At 44.1% G+C, this 21,763-nt stretch overlaps 1 protein-coding gene and 1 non-coding gene across 3 annotated transcripts in view; both read left to right on the plus strand.

The window, feature by feature from the left end:
- Creb5 (cAMP responsive element binding protein 5) overlaps positions 1–21,763 on the plus strand; it is a 394,770-nt gene that overhangs the window by 121,030 nt on the left and 251,977 nt on the right. The window lies entirely within an intron of this gene.
- On the plus strand, positions 21,233–21,396 carry LOC115031403. Its single transcript, XR_003837043.1, has one exon. It is a non-coding gene; the product is annotated as a U1 spliceosomal RNA (small nuclear RNA).

Consider the following 21,763-nt stretch of genomic DNA (forward strand, 5'->3'; position numbering starts at 1 on the left):
ATATATATATATATATATATATACACACACACACACACACACATATATTATTTGCAATGTACACTTAGTCTACCTGACCCTGCTTTTTCTTCACTATGCCAGAGAAGAATCACACTTGACCTGGAAGTTGTTGAAAGACCTGCTGCTATGTACAGTCATCAAAGGGTACAAGGTTGGCTATGGGTGTGAACTGGGTTGGTGCTGCCGTCCTGCTGGACCCTGCTCTGGGGGCAGTTTAGGCTTCGATCCATAATGCATGAAGTTGTAGCCAATGTCAAGGGCGCCTAGTGTCCAAGCAGGAAACTGGGATGGAGAAGCTGAAAAAACATATGATCCCATAAAAAGCTGCCTCTGGGGAAACAAGCCATTAGTCAGTCTTATTTATTTATTTTTCCTTCTGGCTGCAAAGTTCAATACATAGGAAGGAGCTGTGATTATCATATAAAAGGCTATGCAAAATGGCTCTCCAAGAAAGCTGCACAAGAGGACTTCACCCTGGCCCTTGGCCACAGTCAGCTTTGTTTGTGTTCCTGATTCAGAGTCCTTTGACCACAGTTGAGATGGCACAAGTGTGTCTCAGAATAAACAAGCAAGGCCAAAACTCTCCAGGGGCCTTTCTCCTCTCCATCTGCACTCTGTCCTTTATCCTGTCTGACACAGAGGCCGGAGAAGAGGGATGGCAGAGGCCTTGGTAAGACATGATCTTCTTCAGAAAAACGTGAAGGACAAGCAAAGGTTCTTGTGCTCATGACACAAAGTAAAATTTCTTCTTTCCTTGGTGCTGTTAGGAAGCACTAACTACTCATCCTGAGTTCTTGTCTGTTTCTATTTGATGGGAAAAAGAGGGAAAAAAAATCCCGGGTGGCAAAAAGAAGGCTGGTTTCTTATCGGCGACTTTGTTACTCCTTGGCTCACAGACAAACCATCCTGACACCTGGCTTCTTGTTTATACAACTTTCTGCTTGTTTGTCTCTTTCCAGATTTCCCTTTTCTACAGATTTCTAGAAGGATATCACTCATTCTAGATCAGAAACCAACGTTCTTCCAGGATGATGCCAAACCAATTATGTTGCTGCTGTTGTTGTTGTTGTTGCTGGAGAGAAGATTGGGATGTAAAAGATTCTGACTTGCTGTGTTTTCTTCCAAGTAGCATGGGTGCTTAAGTCTGCCTGGTACAAAGCCTTGTCTGCCTCCAACAGTACTAGTCACTGAGCGACAGTACTAGTCACTGAGTGACAGTACTAGTCACTGAGCGTTAATCATGGAATGAGTGCTATGAGTATGTGGGAACTTAAAGAGCACAGGGAGATTCCACCCTCACAGTTTGCTGGGTGTGAGGACTGGTTCCGTTTCTCAGGTAAGAGACCTGAGGTTTAGAGAGGGTAAATTGTCCTTCTGGAATGTTCAGTGTATTCTAGTCTTTCAACCCAGAGGCAAACATCACTTTTAACTCACAAACAATCGATTTAAAAAAATAATAAAAAAAAAAACCCTATTGTATATCCTTGAGCTATATCACATGATTTTACTCAAAGAGAATAAAATGGTGTGGTGAAGCAAGTTTTTATAAATTATCATCTATTCTATAATAACTGTTTGAAACAACCTTGGGCCACACTGACAAAACACAAAATAATTTTCTGTAATGTGCATTTGGAGATTCCCCCACCCCACCCCAATATAGTGTGTTATTTGCACTTACTTTGAATGTAGTATCTATCATTTAAATTCCTCCTCAGAGGCAGGTCACTCATGTGGATGCCTTGGAGAGGGACATGGAGCTTTGACATGTCTGCATGTGCCTGTGATTCTAGCACTTGAAATACTAAGTCAGGAGCTTAAAGCCTTCCCTCCCTATAGAGCAAGTGTGAGTCTGGACAGCATTAGCCTCGGTTTCAAAAAACAAAGCAAAATGACCTAAAACCCAGAAAAGAAACGGACCTGGGAATGGACAAGGGCAGGAGAGGCTACAGATGGCTGGGGTGCCCTGACACAGTCAAAGTGTAGTTTGTTCAGCTGAGAAAAAGAGCAACTGAGGCCGAACCTGTTCTCCTCTGGGCAAAGGCAGAGGGGAGACCAACAAAAGAGACAGCATTGTCTTTACAAGTCGTGACAAAGTGTAGAGCTGTTTTCGGGGAGGAAGACATAAGGACGGGGTGGGAGTGGGGTCCTCAGAAAGGAGCTGCAGGTTCCGTTGCAAGTCTTCGGTGTCACACTCAAAGCATCCCCCAAGGTCTCCCTGCAGTTCTCTCTGAGCAGTACTGGCCACGCCCCACCTGCATGGACAGGCCATTTAGTTTTTTCTCTAATTAATCTCTGTCAATGGACCTGACCAAGTTCAAGTAAAAATATTTAAAATGCCATTTATACAAACACAGTGGTGAGGGGGGACCTAGGCCCCATCCTCCTTGGTTTCACGTATTTTAACTGGGCATGGGGTCCCCATCCTGTGTTGAAATCCCTCATGTTGCCATTTCTGCGATGTGTTTGTAGTGGAGCAGATATCATTTGCTCAGCTGTAAATCCTCCATTCTGGGCACCCTTGTGAGTATTCACAGAGGTATTTTGGTCCTGATGCTAGTGTTTTGCTTTAAAGAAGAGTTTGGATTGTAAAATTCAAAGCCAAAGTGAAGCCGGAGGTGGTGAAGGACTGAGGGAGGTGCCTGCCCAGCTGGCACAAGTTCTTTTCTAATGATTTGCTAGATCCTGGTATGTGCTTTTAGGGTTTTCTATTTCAGAACAGAACAGAAAACCCGTGAGGAGGATGCTCTTGTAATCCTGGATTTGCAGGTGAGAAAACAGGAGGAGAGGGGCTAGGTGTTTGCTCAGAGTCGTTCAGGAAGTCAGTGGCAGAGCTGGGCATTGAACTCCAGACTAGACATTGTCCTCCGAGACAGCGGGAAGTGGGGCCTCTCTGACTCACTCCCAGCCACTCCACACTGAAGAAAAGTTTGTTTTTTCATGAAACGTACAATAATAGCGGACCCAAGATTATACTTGCACCATTTCTCTGACGTCTTCAGTTCTCCCAGTTCTATGTATTGGCTAAAAGCTGATATACACTAACCCAGCTACCATTTGGCCCCTCTAATGTGCAGAGAACTAGAAATAGCTCCAAGTCTGAAGTCTGTAGACTGTTCAAGTCTGGGCTCCTTCCCTCACTGCCTACCAAACTTCAGGCCAGTCAAGGAAATGCTGGAGTTATCAGTGACATGGGAGGACGGTGGTGACATCTCCATGGGTATCTCATTAGCTGTAAGATGAAGAGAGAGCCTCACCATGAAATCAAACACTGAAAATGTCCCTGCAGGCTAGAGAGGTTGACAGTAAATGGTGAGCCAGCACTTTATAACTGTGACACTTTATAAGCTTTAGATGTCGTGGCTATCCTAGACACATATTGGAGTGAGCTTAATTAACATTGAGAGTTTCAGGCTAAGGTGTGGGTTCTGACTCTGTGTTCTTTTAGGCAGTCTTAGACTTTTAGAGTTAGGAGACATTTCTGCAGATGATGGTGTGCTAAATGTTCCTACCTCTTTGAAATGGCTTACAGATACTTCAGACATGGTGATGATGATGATGCTGAGGAGGAGGAGGAAGAGGATGCTGATGATGATATGAGATTTTTGTACAGCTCCTTTGCGAAACAGCATTAAAGAACACTAGAGGAGGATCATATCTTATCCCTCCATTTGTGAATCGAGAGACTATCAGGGATGTGTCATTTGCAATAAGTTTTTCAAATTGGTTGGGAGTTTTAGAGTCTTCTCTGGTCATATGTCTCTTCCCTAAGCCTGCTCTTATTCCTGCTGCCCTTGACCCCTGAAGTCATTCTCCTTGACTGGTCTTGCTACAGATTGATCAATAGGATCCGTATTTCTAGATAATCAAACTTTGATGCTATGAGTGTCCTTTATTGTATCTCTCTCTCTCTCTCTCTCTCTCTCTCTCTCTCTCTCTCTCTCTCTCTCTCTCTCTCTCTGTAAATTTATACTTTATTTTTCACGATTTCTTCTTTCTCTGGGTGTAATTTGCCTTTCTTAAATCACAGATTTGGGCCACTTCCCTTTGTAATGAACCCCTGTAGAGCTGTGCATTTTTTTCTCAACACAGGTTTAGTGGCATCATACAAATTAAGATTTTTAAATATTTTAAATGATGTGTGAGTGACTCTGTGTGGGTCTCTGCAGGCGAGTACAGATAGCTCTGGAGTTCAGAGGTCGTAGATCCCCTAGAACTGGAGGTGCAAGCTGTTGTGAGACGCCAGATGTAGATTCTCTCTAGTCTTCTGCAAGCACACTATGTGCTCCAACCACTTAGACATTCCCCCCAGTCACATTTTCTAACCCCCCCCCCACATTGTCACAGCTTTAACCTGTGGATTACTTAGAAGCATATTGTTTCTATCCCAAACATTTTGGAGTTTTCCAAGTCTTTTCTGTGATTGACTTTAGCTCAGCTCTTTCATTAGCAGAGACTGCTGGTATGTCCAACTCTTTGAACTTTGCTGAAATTTACCTTATCATTGAAAATCAATGCCAATCCATTAAAGCTGACTTTTGACAGTTTAGCTCTGCATTTTTTTTGTATTTCCTCTGCAGAGATTATTGTATATGTCACCTGCATGTTGCTATGTGACTCAGTTTCCCTTTAAGGAAAAATAAAGAGAAGAGCAGTGTTTTCTATAAGGCAGGGATTATACACACAATGCTGGTGGTGCACTGGGAGGCCTTAGAACTGTACCTGACATAGGATAGGTACTGGGTAAATGTTTGCTGTCAAAACTGTTGACTAATTGATGCTGTCATTGGCTATCCTCTAGGGCTTAATGTTCACATCCACAGCCTGTGGCTGGTTGAGCTTGCCTGTCTGTTCTACTCAGTGTCTGCTTCTGGCCTGGGAAGCATGCATCTTAAATAACACAAAATCATCCAGACTTTATAGCATCCCAGGTTCCTGCATTCCCAAGAAGTCAGTACTGTTGTTTCCTGTATGGGAATTAATACACTCCCGTGTGTGAATTAATGGAGTGGGTTAGAAAGACAGACTAATGCAGGACTGTTTCTCAAGACAATTCCACAGCCTGTTCCCTACCCCCAAGTCCATCCCCTGCCAATAAAACATGTGATAAAGCCTGTGACTGGTTAGTTAAATGTTTTTGTGGGCGATGGTTTTGTCAGGTGTGCTTCTCAAGTCAGGGGAAGATCCGTCCCATAATCCAGAGGCTAACGCAGCCGCAGTGAAAGTGAAGGTGGCGTCCCCTCGGAGGGAACAGATGTTAAGGCTCTCAGCACTTCACATCCTTTAAAGACCAAATCCACCATCGCCATCCTGTGAGAACTCTGCAAATGGCGGTTGATGGATTGACTGTCATGGTGTCAGTTCTGAAAATAAGCACAGACATTTTTGGTTACCAGCCCACCATCGCCCAAGCCGTAAAGCAAGTGAAATGGACATTCTTTCTCATTCATTAAGCATAAATTGTTATGGCTATATCCAAGGATGCATGCTACATGTGTAGTGAGGGGGTCTTTCATGGAGATCTGCCATCAAGCCCAGAGTCTTGAGAGACTAATGGCTAGTTTCAAGAAACATTGAAGACTTGAACAGATTTAGAAAAGGCATTTTCCAAACGTTAAGGATGCTAGCTTCCAACCTTGTTTGCAGTATAGGGCACCTGATCTCCTGCTTAGAGTGATTCAAATGGACCAGTAATTTTTCTGAGTGTTGACCTCTTAGATACCCTCTAATGCTACAGTCTGAATTTTACTCTTCTAGTGTGCCCTATTGCTACTTTGCTTAACAGTTCTAATATATAATACCTCAAGAAAATATCATTAAGTCTCATTATCTGACCTCCTGTGGGTGGCTGAGTTTATGAGACTCTCTCCTGAAAACATGTTTTGGTGTAGATGAAGGGAGGGGAGGCGGCCATGACTGGCATGGGGCCTTGGAAGTGCTGGGGAAGAGAGACCTGTAGTCTGAGGCTGAGGATGTGATGCTGGAGGAGGCTTCCTGTTTTGCCTGAGGCTGCATCTGCCCACATCTTCTAACCATGTATCCCAATGAATTATCCATAGCATTTATGAGATAATTGCTGGTACAGACTAGTAGTAACATCATTACAGCATGAGACCAACAGCTGAACTTATACCAAAAAAAAAAAAAAATCACCCTTCTGTGTGGTTCTTCAATATCACATAGCTGTCATACTTTTTTTTTCATTGTAGCTTTTATACTTGGTTCTAGTCTTAAGAGCAAAGAAGAAATAAGAGAACAAATGTAAGGCACAATTCTCAGGATATCAGCTCTGGCAGTGAAGGATGCTAAAGATTCCTTTAGCCCAGCTCTCTCCACCTGCTGTGATGCTCAGCAGCACCTGGGGACTCTTTGCTCATCCCCTCACACTGAGTTTATCTGCTGGACCAACTGATACTTCTTAGCCTCTCTTTAAAACATGCCTGGTGGGGCCAGAGAGATGGCATGGTGGTTAAGAACATTGGCTGCTCTCCCACAGGACTTGAGGTTCAACTGTGTATAACTTCAGTTCCAGAGGATCCACTGCCATTTTCTGGTTTCCAAGGGCACCAACCAGGCATGTGGTTCACAGACACACATGTAGACAAAACACACAATACATATAAAATAAATTACCTGTGAAGGCATTGACACCTGACCTAGACCACACTTATCAAACATCCTTTGTATTCTCATGTGCACAGTCTTAGTTGTAACTGTTGTTAGAGTTCCACACCTCACTGAGATGACACAGAAGTGAGTAAATTGTAAGTCAGAAAGGAAAGATCTCTTTTGAATGCTTGCAAAAACCAGAAAATCTCTTAGAAATTCAGCCGAGTTAGCTGTGGGTGAGAACTGTGAGGTCTCAGTCTGTAAACCCACAGGTTCTATACTAGGTCCCTTCTCGACAGCCCTTGAGTTCTTGATCTACTGATAAATATCTAAAGTTAGAAGTCACTAGTTCTACATTGGAGGGACTTATGCAAAAGCAAACACACAGAATGAGTCAGAGGAGTCCCGTTCAGTTCTGTGTAATAGTACTGTGTCAGGAGATCAGCTATAGTCAATAGAAAGTTAACTCATGATTACAGTCCTTTGTCAATCTTTTAGTGATGGTTAATAATCTCATCACTTCTACTGTAGTTACCAAAGTTACCACCATTCTTTTTGGTGTTGAGTTCAAAGGACTCTCCTGAATGTTCATTCCATTTTCTCCTGTAAATCCTGCTTCGGGGGTCCATGGTTCTAATTTGATTCATGGATTCTTATAGCTGTTAATCAAATATACTTACTTGATTATGTAACTGGCCATGGTGGTGACCTTCTATAATCTTATCACTTAGCTGAAGGATCTCAAGTTATAGGTCCAAGGCCTGTCTGGGCTGAGTAGTAGGACTTTGTCTATGAAAAACTAAAAGAAAATGAAAAGTGGGGCTTGCAAGATGGTTCTAAAGATAATGGAGCTTGCCACCAAGCTCTCTGACCTGAGTTTGATCCTTGGAACCCATATGGTAGAAGGAAAGAGCCAACTCCCTCAAGTTATGGTCTGACCTCCATGTATATGCAAAATAAATGCAATAAAACATTGAAAGATAAGAAGCCAACACGGCTGTGGGTACTATGATAATAGCTGCCCTTTGATGAGAGTAGTTGCAGCTCTAGACTGGAGTGAGCATGGCTCTGATGGTCTTGCCCTCAACTCGGACATTCCCTATTCATGGCCATGTTGTAGATAGTGAGGGTTCTGAACAGGGCAGCGGGTTGACCAAACAACACAATTTGCAGATAGTGGAGCGGGTCTGACCCAGATGGAACCCAGACCTGCTGGTCCTAGCCAGCATACTATTTATTTTTAAATCCCACCAGTCATTCTTGCTTGCTTTCAGTATGTTTATAGCTCCCTTCTAGAGGAGAAGGGAAGAGACTGATTACTTGCCAATGTTTCTGTATGTCCAGAAGGCAGCAGAACACTGTCTGTTTCAGACACTGTGCTATCTGGGAAATCCGTGAAGGAGACAACACAGAAAATACAGCATCCAGGACTGATAAGCAGTGACTCAGAGAGACTGGTCATGAGGTGGGGAGGGGGGCAGACACAGAGGCAAAGAGGCAGAGATTGGGGCGGGGGGGGGGGGAGAGATGGAGACAAACAGAGTCAGAGACAAAGACAGGGAGAGTCGTGCATATATGCATGCTGCTGTCGGCTGTCCCTGCTGCTCACTAATAGGGAGCTGGTATTTTAGTGCCCTTTTGAGCCACTGTGCTTTTAACTGCTGTTAAGATAAGGAGTAATGTCCCCCCAGCTGTGCATAATAGTGCTATAATTCCATCAAGGGGCTTTGATAACTTCATAAACCCTGACAGCCCAGCTTGAGTGGATTTTCATGTCACCATAACACCAAGATGGAATTACAGCCTTAATTTACTGGGTGTACATTTTGGGGGTACATTACTGAATGTTAAATCCTGTTAAAAACAAATCAGCTGATGCCATCTGGCTGTTCCCATCTCACAGTAGTCTCTGAGAAGCCACAGTAGCCTGGGTCCTGGCTCTTCCTCACCCTGCTTCTTCTCATACCAGCTTTCTTTCTCATCATAACCACCCTGACCATGACCATCATCATTATCAGCATCTTGTAGCCATGTAACTTAATTTGAAGTTCACAGAGGTCTTTTGCACATGCTCCTGTTAGCCTCGTGAGGATGTCAGCCCTGCTTGCCCATCTCAAGTTCGGTTATTTGTACTCTACAGAGTGCATGTCTGCAGGTTGTCTCCTTAAGAAAGAAAGCAATGTGTGCCTTGGCCTTTCATGTCACTCAGGAGTCCACAGCTGTGGCCTCTACCTTCCTATCCTCCTACCCTGCTCTCCTCACACAGGGCCACTCTTCACTGTCTCTTTTATACTAGTGCAAAAGTTTAATGCCTATGCCATAATTTAGAGCATTCTGAGAGGCACATCACACACTGGTGCATGCCTGCCTACCCATTTGTCTGCCCACCTCTCAGTTTTCTCTCCATCTGAATGGAGACTACTGTCCTTGTCTTTTTAAAGTACTTAAGTCCATATGAGATGGTATCCTGATCTCATTGCAAGTAGCTTTCTGTCACTCTTTGGAGCCACCACAGAATGATGTCAACCTTCTGAAGCCATGTAGGTGTGCACCTTCCAAACAGATCTCTGTAGAAGAACTAGGTTACAATTGGCTGGATTTTAACAGAACAGATCTGAATCAGATCTAGCAAAGGAAAAGAACAGTTGTTGTTGACACCATGTCCTATATTCTGTGTTTAATATAAAACTAGGTCACTTCTGGAAATGTCACCACAGGGACCCCATCCAGGACAATGGGTTGGCGGAGGCAGCACCCTGACTCAGCTGCATGCCGACCAGGTGAGCACCATTGCTCCATCATAGAGCTGAGAAATGCAATTGATCATATCTGCTGCATATAAGTGCTGTGTTTTCTAAATGCCTGGCTCTGCACTTTGCTGGATAAAGGCTTGGTTTTAGGAGAGCTATGATGTTGGATGCTCATTCCTTTCTTTTGAAGAATTGTCTTGGGTATAGCCTTTGTCTTTTTGTAGCTTAGTATTTACTTTACTGTTGACCGCTGGCAGGCATTCTCTCTCTCTCTCTCTCTCTCTCTCTCTCTCTCTCTCTCTCTCTCTCTCTCTCCTAGCGAGGGGCTGACTTTGAAGTGGACTTGAGGGAGCTGTTCCCATTGTTCTGTAGTTAGATGCTACTCATCTCTTACCCTGTCACAACCCAGCCCATGGCCCATGCTTTGTAATCCTAGTTTCTGGAGAGATACATGAACTTGGATGCTGGGGTAATGAAGTTTTGATGTTGGAAGCAAAGTCTGCTCTCACACTTTCCGGAGCTCTCAGAATATCTCTTCAGAGGCCTAAACCTTCAAGCCAAGCCTACAAGGACCGTTTCAACAAGATAGCCTGGTACAGTCACTACATGTGACCTTTAAACTTCCGTGTTGCTCTAACAGGAGCAAGGCAGTATGTGCCAGTTAAACACAAAGGCCTTGGCATTCTGGCAGCAGCCTGGCATGCTTTCCTTGCATTTTGCAGTGTGTTAGAGACAAAAGGCAGCAATGTATTTTCCCAAGAGAATGAGTGTTTCCAGAGGGGAAGGCTACTGAGATACAAAAAACAGGACAAGGCCCAGGCTCTTCCCTGTACAGTTCTGGGTGGGAACCACTGTCATTTAGAAAGCATGGTGCTCTGAAGAGCTGGAGGCCAAGACAAGAGTGTAGGGATGGGTTTGAAGGCTCCATTAACCTAGCTGATGTGTGGAGGCCAGGGGGACACCAGGAATCCACTGATCAGCTGAGAAAACTATCAGGAACAGGCAGGTCTGTGGAAGGCAGTTGGCTGGCAGGGTCAGCCTCTTTCCAGGAGCTGTAGCCATGGGGATGATAGGAAGAGGCAGATAAGGGATGGGGACATATATTTGTCAGTGTGAGCTGGCTTTTACTTGTACTTCGATGCTGCATCGACTGATATTACAGAGCCTAGGACGGCAGGCTTTAAGTTAGTGGTATGCTTATCATTGAAGTTTTCCTCCCTAAAAAGTGAGTGGTAAGAAGTTCTTTTCCTTCTACTGCTGGTGGCCAACGCCTGACCCAACCAAACATCACAAGACAAAAGGAAGAGAATGGAAGGTTTTTCTTTGTCTCGCCACCTGCCTACTCTCTACTTGGATGCTCTCCTTGATGCTTTGAGGATGAACGTTCTTTCTTACTCGTGAATCTTTGGTTGAGTGACTTGTGCAAAGCCCATCCCTCACCGAATATGCACTGTTCAGGGAGCACGCTATCATTTCCAAGAGATTCTCCCTTTGACCCCAGCTTTGCGCTGCCCTGCAAACCCTCCCTGCTCTTACGAGGGGTCACAGGTTTTATTGCCCAGCCTGTTTTCAGGAACTATGTGGCCATCTCCAAAGCGTATTTAGTAAGCATGTACTTGGAAAGTTTTCCTTTGCTTTATTTTTGTGGCTGCCTCTCAGCTCTGGAGCTCAGAGTTAACACTGTAAAGTGACTTCCGAAGTTGGAGCACCTTGTCACATTGTGCTCGCTGCTCTGAGAACCTCCCTTCCTGCTTTGCTGCTTTCCTGTACCACCTTCAGTTCCCATTGCTGGCCCCCATTCCGTCCTGGGCACTAAGAGGAGAATTTTGAAATCTACATGTTCCCTGTAGCACTCATGGTTGGGTGGGTGGGAACTGAATGAGATTGTGCTAGCACCTGGGAAAAAACAACCCTTTAAATGGAGAGCAACCTTTAAATTGTGATGGAACTAGGAAAACATGGCTCCCGACAGATTTTGACATGTGTGGCCAATTGTCCCCCATGCAGCTCTCAGGCAAATGGGCTGACATTCCCCAACACTTTCTGTTGTACTTCTTTGCTGTTTCTGACAGTTAGATCACTGTAGGAGTCCACTCAGTATGTGTATTCACAATTACAACCACACTGAGATCATTTCCATCACTTCAAAGAGAAATCTCATACCCACTGGGTATGGTTCTAACCTCCATCCATCCACAGTCCAAGGCAATCAAAATCGATTTTCTTCCTCTGAAGATTTACCTGTTTTGGTCAAGTTCTATAGTTTGATTCTATAAGAATCCAACCACATGTATGTGTGTGGTGTGTATGTGTATATGTGGTATGCATGTGGTATGTGTATGTGGCATATATGTGTGTGGTGTGCATGTGTGTGTGCATGTGGCATATGCGTGTGTATGGTATGCATGTAGTGTTTGTGTGGTGTATATGTGTGTGGTGTGCATGTGGAGTGTTTGTGCATGTGTGTGTGGTGTGTGTATGGTATGTATGCAGTTGTGTTGTGTGTATTGTGTGTTCGTGTGTGTGTGTGGTGTGCATGTGTGGTATATGTGTGTGGTGTGTATGTAGTTTGTATGTGGTGTGCATGTGGTGTGTGTGTGCTATGCATGTGGTGTGCATGTAGTGTATGTATGTGTGTATGTGTGTGTGTGATATGTATGTGTGTGTGAGAGAGTGTGTGATGTGCATGTGGTGTATGTGTGTGTGTGTGTGTGTGAGAGAGAGAGAGAGAGAGAGAGAGAGAGAGAGAGAGAGAGAGAGAGAGAGAGAGAGAGAGAGAGAGAGAGAGAGAGAGAGAGAGAGAGTATGTGGCCAAGTATGTGTATGTGTGGTCTCCACCATGCAAGTCCCCTGTACCTTACAGCTCTGTCTGTTCAGAGTACATATTTCTAAACATTTGTCTGTCCATGTATAATCATTTTCCCCCCAACTTAACATGCTTGAGGTCAGACTAGTGTGAACCTTGTGTGGGTGTCAGTGAGAGCCACCTTATCCCTCTCTCTTTTGATCCCAGATGCTCTTGAACCAGTGTTTGCAAGGCTCAGCAAAGATGCACAAGGCCTACTAAATTCTGTTGTGGTTGAGCTTAGGAAAGGCTAGTGGAGACCAGGAGGAGGCATTCAGGCAGAGCAATCACCATGCTCAACAATTCTTTGGGCATCCCCAGGTTTCATACTTGGCCAACACAACTTGCTTGAGTCCAACACAACTTCCTTTTGGAATGGACTCATTTGAGGCAGTGTTTGTCTTGTGTATCTTACAGTTTTTTCACAGATCAAGAGGCTCATCCTGCTCTGGGTAGTGGTATTTTATAGCCCTTTATAGGGAATGTGGCTGTGAGGAAGTCATTCTGATTGAACCCCTGATTTTCCTTGGTCACCTATAGTCTAGCCCACTGACACATAAAGCCAGCCTTCATACTTCAGTACCCTGACTTGTATAGCTATGTTAGTGATTCCTACACACTTACACAGCTAAGTTCAAAACGATGATCTTTGTAAATCTATGAAAACAAAGATGAACTGTTTTAGTTCTTATGGGAATTCTGAAGTAGCCAGAGGAGGACCATGTGTTTTACCTAATAAACTACTATTTACAAGTGAATGCACAGAGAGAGCAAATATGTACATTTAGGTATAGAATGCTGGGGGACAGAGACATGGCTCTGCAGTTAAGAGTACTTGCTGCTCTTACAAAGAACTCACTGTTTTCAGCACTCATGTGATGGCTAACAATCTATAGCTCCAATTCCAGAGGATCTGATGCTCTCTCTGGCCTTCATTGGCACTGTATACATGTGGTGCACATACGTACATGGTTGTAAACCACCCATGTACATTAAAATACACACACACATACACATGTACACACACGTGCACACACATGCACATATGTACACACACAATTTTGGAAATTTGCACATCATTCCTTTTACTCCTCAATTATAACAAAAAATTCAACAAATTCACTGGACAGTTCTTGATTTGAAATTTAATTGAATTAATTTTGTAGCCAACCAAACATCTCAGTTCCCATCTGTGGTACTGGCTTGAGTTTAAAGTCCATGAAGCCAGTTCTTGAGTTTGGGGCTATTCTCCTGATCTGTTTCACAGTGGAAACAATGGGCCTTTGGTGGATTTGCTAGCTTCATTCTGTTCCTATGACAAGTACCATGACCAAAGACAACCTAGGGGAGAAGAGTTTTTGCACATAGGTCACAGCCCATAATTGAGGGGAGTCAGGGCAGACACCCAGGCAGGATCTTAAAGTAGAAAACATGGAAGAATGTTGTTTGGTGGCTCTGTCAACAGGTTCATGCCTAGCCAGCATTCTTATACAAACCAGGGGCACCTGCATAGGGAATGGTGCCTCCCACAGCAGGCTGAGTATTTCTACCTAAATTGGCAGTAAAGACAATTCTTCACAGGCATACCCTCTAGCCAATCTAATCGAGCCATTGAGACTCACTTCTCAGGTAGCTTTACACTGTGTCAAGTTAACAAAATGGGACACTGAGAATGTTTGAAGATACTTTCTGATAAGAGCAACTCCATCTTCTCTGGATCCTTTTCATATCCTTTGCAGTAGAAGTCATGATGATACACTGTGATGCTGGGTCCTGACTTTGTGCAACTCCAAAAGACTTTGGCTCTGTGGTTCTATTAAGAGCTGGTGAGATGTCTCTCCAGATGTCCTGAACTGATCCAATAAACAGTTGGTGTCAAAAGACAATGACAGGTGACATTCATGGCATCACCACAAATGTAAAGCACAGCCACAGAAAAATAATTAAATGTGAGTGTGTTGGTAGAGCCCAGTAGATGTGGAAAAAGTTAAACATGCAGAAATATCTGGCTCTTGTTCTCATGTTCTTATGCACTTTCCAGAATTCAGGGCATAGAAATCCCCATGATGCTGGCTGAATTGCAGACCATCTGAGTCTTTGGAAAGTGTAACAGGTTCTTCCTGCACCCACATGACCAGCTATCCTAAAGGCTAATAGACCCCAATTTTGTTAAATAGCCCCAATGAATCATTTCTCCATCAGTCCTCACTGGTCTGGAGGTCTTTCGCAGCTTCACACACTTTTAGTATTTCAGCACTACGGGGGGAGGGGCATGTGCCTAAGCCAAGAGGAATTCCATAACATTCTGTTTAGTAAACACTCACTCAGGTCCAAGCACTTTAATAAGCGCATGCTTGTTTGTACTGATTTGAAATAATTAATTAAAAAAATAACAGAAGCACCAGAAGGCTAGCATGATTGCACTCTCTACTGCAGCTGCTCTCTCCTGCTATGTGCAATGTCTCAGAAAGCCTTAGATTCAGAGTGGACACCTGCACCCTCATCTTCTGTCCCACAATTACTCTTGTACGCGGTTGCTTTTAATCGGAACAACCACCAGCAATCTGGCCTCCTACACATGTGCTATCGCCTAAAGACACGTTGTGTGAGGTAATGGTGAAACACCATCAACCCATGCTTGCACAGTGTCCAACAGATGTCCTGTCCTGCTGTGTGTTCCTTAAACATCAACTCGTGCCATCCCTGTGAGATCAGTATTGTCTCTGGGACATCTAGACATACAGTTTGGAAACTGTAACCTCAATATTATATGTGAATTATTAGATCCATCATTAAAATCTATCTAATTTCAGAGAAGTGGGAAATTCTGATTTCAATTTAACATTGGAGCTTTTTTTGTGAGAGTCCATTTTGGTGTTCAGCATCTATACACATGACGCCTCCTTTCTCCTCTTAGGAAATCTGGCGTTTAGGTCCAAACAGTGTTCTTCCCTATCTTTGGAAATACACACAGCCTGCCTTTGCTCCAGGACCCCTTATTAATGATCACATTAGCTCAGAAGGCTGGTGAGCAGTGTCCTTCACTCTCTGGCCTTTCAGCATTCTGTTTCATTGTTTGGCAGCTATGGCAAGGCTGCACCCCGAGGAGAGAGACCTGCTACAGAGTGCAGGTACAGGAAAAGGCCCCAACACAGAGGTTGCTTACCCCACCCCCTCACTTCAGTAGCTCCCTTTAGCCCTTAGCTGTTTGTGAGCTACTGAGTAGGCACATCACATGAACTAAGACCCCAGAACACATCAGCCACTTGGCGGCTTTCACTGCCTGTCCCCTGTTGCTACTGTGGTTGGTTAATACCTTGGCCTTTGGCTGGTTTGTTAAAGATGCCTCATGACATCACCAAGCTTCAGGCCCAAAGATATTTTAGCCTTTTTAAAATCTTTCTTTATTGTGATGGTGATGGAGCTCTTGCTCTGGCCTCCTCCTCCTCCTCCTCTTATCTTCCTGCCACCCGGTCCTCTTATTCTCTGGCAGTTAGGGCTACTTTTCTTGCCTATCTCCTAATTCATTCTCCTGCTTGCTCTGCTCTTTGTGGTCATGTTGACACCATGGACTGGATAGTTTGTCACCTTGACATGAGCTAGAGTCACTTGGGAAAGAGGCAGCCTCAGTTGAGAAATTGCCTCCATCAGACTGGCCTGCGGGCAAGTCTAAGGGGCTTTTTCTTGATTGATGGTTGCTGTGGGGAGGCTTGGCCCACTGTGAGTGGTGCGCGGTATTAAGAAAGCAGGCTGGGCATGCTGTGGAAAGCACGCCAGAAAGCAGCATGCTTCTGCTCCTGTCTCCAGTTTCTTTGCTTGAGTTTCTGCCTTGGCGTCCCTCAGAGAGGTACTGTAAGCTGTAAGAACAAATAAACCTTTCCTCCCTCAAGTGGCTTTTGGTCCCTGTTTTGTGACAGCCATAGGAGGCAAACTATAATACATTGATTGTTTCCTTTGGAATCTTTTGTCTTAAAGAGTTACACTCTGGTCTCTAAGCCCATCAAATAGGGTGCATGGGAGCTGCCAGTCAGTGGCATCCCTAGCCTCAGGATCTAGCGGTTTTCTAACAGGAGGGTATATTAGGATAGGAAAGTGGCTGTTCTACTGTATTGTAGAGGCAGTGGAAAGCAAGACTGCGCTCCCTATGGCCATCGGACCCTCAGGTCCTTTCAGCCCTGGACAGCTTTCCACTATAATCCCCTCCTCTGTCTCTCTGCTCAGCTCCCTACTTCCCCAGCTTGGCTCAAACTCTGCCCTCTGCCTTTGACCCCAGCCTGTAAAATGTCCTTGTGGCTGTCACCAGTCAGGTGGATGTCGCCATAACTTCATGATATCAATAACTTCGCTAGTGAAGCCAATGAGGTAATTTTCCCTGAAGCTCTAAATATAATTTAACAAGTTAAACACTGTAACATTGTGGTGAATGCGCTATTAAGGGACTGTAAATTGCTTACATAGCGTCAATAAACACAGTGCCCTCGAGCAAGGTGCTGTTAAGAGTTTATAATCTAAAGCAGCAGTTGAAGTATCACCCCGAGGCTCCAACTTCAAGTCAGATAAAAACAAAGGGGCCGAAGATTTTGCACAGTGCCAAGCGCACACAGGAACACCACACGCTGTAGGGGATAATTACTTCTCGAATGCTTAATGTAGATTCGCCAAGAAACACATCTGTTATCAAATTTGCCTGTGATGAATTTGAGTCCTCCATTTCCCCAGAAAACAGGGTGAGATGAAGTTGCCAGTTACACTTTGTATATGGTGTCTCTCACCAACCCCTTTCCCTGTCTCATCCTTGTCTTCGGATAAGGGCAGATATTTCTGAGTGCTCCACTCTCACACCCTGGCGTGCATGCTAGGGGCTGATGTGCAGAGGGAACAGTTTTGTGTAATTAAGTTATCTTTGGTGTTCCAGAAAAGGATGCAGAGTTTTCAGTCTTATGTTATATTTTAGAAAGAAAGTATTTCATGTTTCAGATTTGCTAGCCTCCAATGATTCTTCCCGCTCGCTCACTTCATGCGCCCAGTGCCCCAACCCTTAAGCCAAATCCTTTTCCAAAACATCTCCCCTCCCCCAACTCTTCAATTTCTTCCCTAGTACAGAGTTGCAGCCAAGTGGTGACTAACCCTTTCTGTGCTTTACTGCTCTCCAGAGTGTTGGGTCTGAAGCTTTTGCATTTGATCATTAGACAGGGAAGTGCTTAGCATTTTACAAATATTACCTCATTAATCACTGTGACCATCAGCCCCCGACAGTGTTTGCCATAGATGTGGATTTCAGAGTGATGGAGAAAAGAAATTTCTGAGTGGTCAAGAGACACAGGCAAGACTGCCTGGTAAGCAAGGTGCTGCAGAGAATGGGAATTCATTGGCTGAGGACCTGACCTCAGCACACCACATTGAACAGGTAGAGGTAGTGGGTGATCCCTTGTTCTTTCTGAGTAGCTTGTTCTTTATTTCTAACTAGCTGGCTGAATTACATTTAGAGGCTAAATGGGAGCTATGAGTAGGGTAAAAGATTCATTTCCTATTTTGATTATAAAGGCCATCCTGGAGTCATGGAAACTTAACTTATATTGCTCCTGGTCACTAAGTATGTGATACCTGTACCCTAAGGACAGGTGGTAGAATTAGAGAAGGCTAGGTTATAAGAACAGCAACCAAAATGACCTTTGTCCCTATGTAAGTGTTGGCAGACCCTGTCTCTGTTCTCCAGCAATCTCTATCCCTGTGTCTTTGTCTCTGTCTCTGCGTGTCTTTCTCTTTCTCTCTGTCTTTCTCTGTGTGTCTCTGCCTCTGCCTCTGCGTGTGCGTGTGTGTGTGTGTGTGTGTGTGTGTGTGTGTGTGTGTGTGTGTGTGTTGGGGGACATAATATGTGTACATATATGTGTTCATATGTGTAACAGAGACGAACATTAGGTATCTTTCCTTAGAAGTCATTCCCCTTTGTCTTTTTCAGACAGGGTCTCTCCCAGGGACCTTAGGCTTTCAGGCTTGATGAGACTGGTTGGTCAGAAAGCCCCAGCGACCCTTCCATTTCTGCCTCCTCCCTGATGGCATTACAAGCAAACCTGGGGATTTTGTTTTTAAATTAGGTGCTAGAGCTCAAACTGCAGGTCTTCTTGCTTGAGCCACAGGCAATTGACCAATTAAGCTTCATCCTTAACCCTTTCCTGCCTTGCCCTTGCCCAGATTATTGAATCCTTCCTTCTGAGCACATGTCAGATGTTTTGGGACTTTGCATATGTAAGTGCTACCAGGATCTATGCTATCCAGTTTCTCAGGCAGAAATGTTTTTGAAGATGGGAGATGATGTGGGTGATTCGGTCTGAGGCTCATGGTCCACCTGGGATGGCTTTGGCTTTAGGGCCAAATTCACCATTCTTTGTTATAAAGTATGAGGTAGGCAATTTACAGCGAAGTTTCTTACACATTCGATTACTGAAACTGCTTCCAGCTGGCCACGACATCTCCATTAGGAAATAGGCCACTCTCCAGGAGATGTTTCCACGGATGCAGTCAGCCAAGTGAGCTCTCCCAGGATCTTGGAGTGAGGTGGGCCACCTCATTCACTTTCTTCCCCAAGTGAGATTCATTCCATTAGGATAAACCTGAAAGTGGGCTTCTTAAGTCTGTTGATACGTTATGAAAACACTCGGATAAATAATAATGTGTCAAACAAGAAATTCCATCTTACTTTTAAGCAGCTTAATTTTCATATTCTCTAACACTGACCATCCCCCTTTCTACACCCCCCCAATTTATTTCATAAAACATAATCCAAATCTATCATGGGTGGTACACCCTAGTTTTCCTTTTCTTTCAAGTAATGCATTCTTGTGTAAACACGTTGTTTATGAAAGAGCCTTTCACGGATGCTTTGTGTTGCTTTTGCACAAGAAAATACATTTGAAAGGAATTCTCCCCAGCCTGGCATGTAATGTTTCATTAGCCCACGTAACCTTGTTTATTTGCTTTTTACAATTTTATTTGGGAAAGGAAATCAATTTGCACCCCTGACACGCTGCCAGGTTCCTGTTTATAAGCACACAATAGGCAGCGTCGAGGGGGTAAAAATACATAGTTTAGGATTTCAGCCTTGAGTGTGACACAATCTGTATACAAAGCCATAGTGGCAATTGAGTTTTCCTGTCCCTGCAGCTACACCAGGTTATTTAAGCCTGTTTTTTTTTTTTTGTTTTGTTTTTTTTTTTAAATCAGAACATTATCCAGTGTGAATCCAGTAAATAGCTCAAATGGCCATGGGCACTGAAGTGGAAAGGAGGAATATCAACAGAAAAGCAGAGAACTTGTTGCTTTTTCTTATTGTTGTTTTGTTTTGTTTTGTTTTGTTTTTGAGGAGACGTGAGGAACGAGTACAGTATAATTGCAAATATCCTCAGGTCTCCTGCCATGGGGGATTCCAAGTGACCAGAACTGAAGCTCAGCGTCCTTCCAAGAGAGTCCCTTTCCTTTTCTTCAGCCTGCCAGGCAGTAATGGCAGGCTTATAGTCATCAACTCGACCAACCTCTCCCTCCAAAGATTCTTAACTTTTCTTTCCCCCAACATGAAGTCATTCCTTCGTGGGTCAAGCATATCAAGGTCTAAATATGAGTAGGAAGCAGAAGTGTAAAACACAATCTTGCTGCAGCTGAACGAATCTGCAGCAAGAGTCAGGAGACACACACTCGAGCTCTGCCTTTGAGTGGATATTGGCCTCAGGGCTCTGTCTTCCTCTGAGCCAAGGCAAGGACTGGATCCAAGGCTCTCTCTGGTGCCTTTCCTTCAGAACGCTCATAAGGAAATCTCCAGCTCTTGTCATTCTCTTCTCTCTGTCTTCCCTGGATGCATAGGAGTCCAGTGTGAGATCTGCCCATCTAAGGCCCTGCCTTCATTCCTGTAGATAAATTCTTTCCCTGCTGGGTCTTCCTTAGTGTTAGAGATGTGCTTCCTTTGTTTGGGGAATTTTCTTGTTCCTTTTCATTTTCCTACCTTTTGGCAGAAACCGAGCCATGAAATTCTGCATATTAAGGGGTTGTGACTCTGCAGCCCAACACCCTTTGGGTCATAGGACTGTGCCTGCAGGTAGGAGAGTATCCCTCTCCATCCACCCTGTAATTCACCAGTCAGCCATTAGCCAGAGTCTCTCTTTGAAGGCAGCAGGATTTTCCAAGTTTTTCAGGGACTCTTTATTTAATTGAACATACCAAGAACTCTTGGTATAATGTGTGTGTGAATGTAGAATGTTCACTGGAGTCAGCTGATGGGGCAAGCAGACTTCTACAAAGGCTGAATTTAAGAGGAATTTTTGGATATTTGTCTGTGCTAGTGCTTCAGGACACTCTTAAGTAGATGTGATTGGATCGTGTCACAAAAATTAAGACAAAAACCATAATCCCTCCATCCTCCCCATCATCCCCATCCTCCCCATCATCCCCATCCTCCCCATCATCCCTGATTGAACACTCCACATTTCTTAGTCTCCTCTGGAGTTCCATATGACTATTTTGCAGACTTTATGCACCAGCTTTCTTTCCATGCACTATATGCTTTCAGAGAGAGAGAGAGACAGAGAGAGAGAGAGAGAGAGAGAGAGAGAGACAGAGACAGAGACAGAGACAGAGACAGAGACAGAGACAGAGAGAGAGCACTTTCTTTGCTCTTCTCCCCTAATGCTTTATCAACTGGGGTGGTGTGAAAAGATTTTGGGATCAATAGATCAGTGTGCAAGATAAGACATTACTGAGAACCTAGGCTCCTGGAAGTGACCTCTCCTAGGCTGGGAGTGGGAGATTAGGTTTTATCTCTAAATATTATTGTTCTGTGGAAACAAAGATGGAGTTGATAGAAACACAGCTATCCAGAGTTATTAGCCCCAGGGACAGCTTCAGAGAAGCTTCACAGGCGAAGCTTCTTCAGCAGAGGAAAGATCACTCAAGTGCTCTGGGGTCATCTCTTTCTTGTGTGCGGCATACATTTTCCCAGCAGATATAATCTTGAAAATGCATACTTACCTGGCAGGGGAGATACCATGATCACAACGGTGGTTTTCCCAGGGCGAGGCTTATCCATTGCACTCTGGATGTGCTGATCCCTGCGATTTCCCCAAATGAGGGAAACTGGACTGCATAATTTGTGGTAGTCGGGGACTGTGTTTGCACTCTCCCCTGGTTAAAAAAAAAAAGAAAAAAGAAAAAAAGAAAAAGGAAAAGAAAAAGGAAATGCATTCCAGCACTCAAATTCTTTCGGATTTTCTTCAAACCAATTCAAAATTTCAAATTCAACTATTTTATAAGGTGACTAGTAAACTAGATGACTGTCAAATACATCTGAGAAATCTATTTCTTTGCAGAAAGGCCTACAATTTGTCTCTTATACAGGAACCAGATGACAAATATTAAGCATGGACCACATACACACACACACACACACACACACACACACACAGAGTCATGTTCATCTGTAAAGCAAGCAAGAGACAAACACACACACACATACACACTCATATTCATGTGTAAAGCAAGCAAGCCAGAGATA

The sequence above is a fragment of the Mus caroli genome, chromosome 6 (assembly GCF_900094665.2).
Source record: "Mus caroli chromosome 6, CAROLI_EIJ_v1.1, whole genome shotgun sequence".
Classification (NCBI taxonomy): Eukaryota; Metazoa; Chordata; class Mammalia; order Rodentia; family Muridae; genus Mus; species Mus caroli.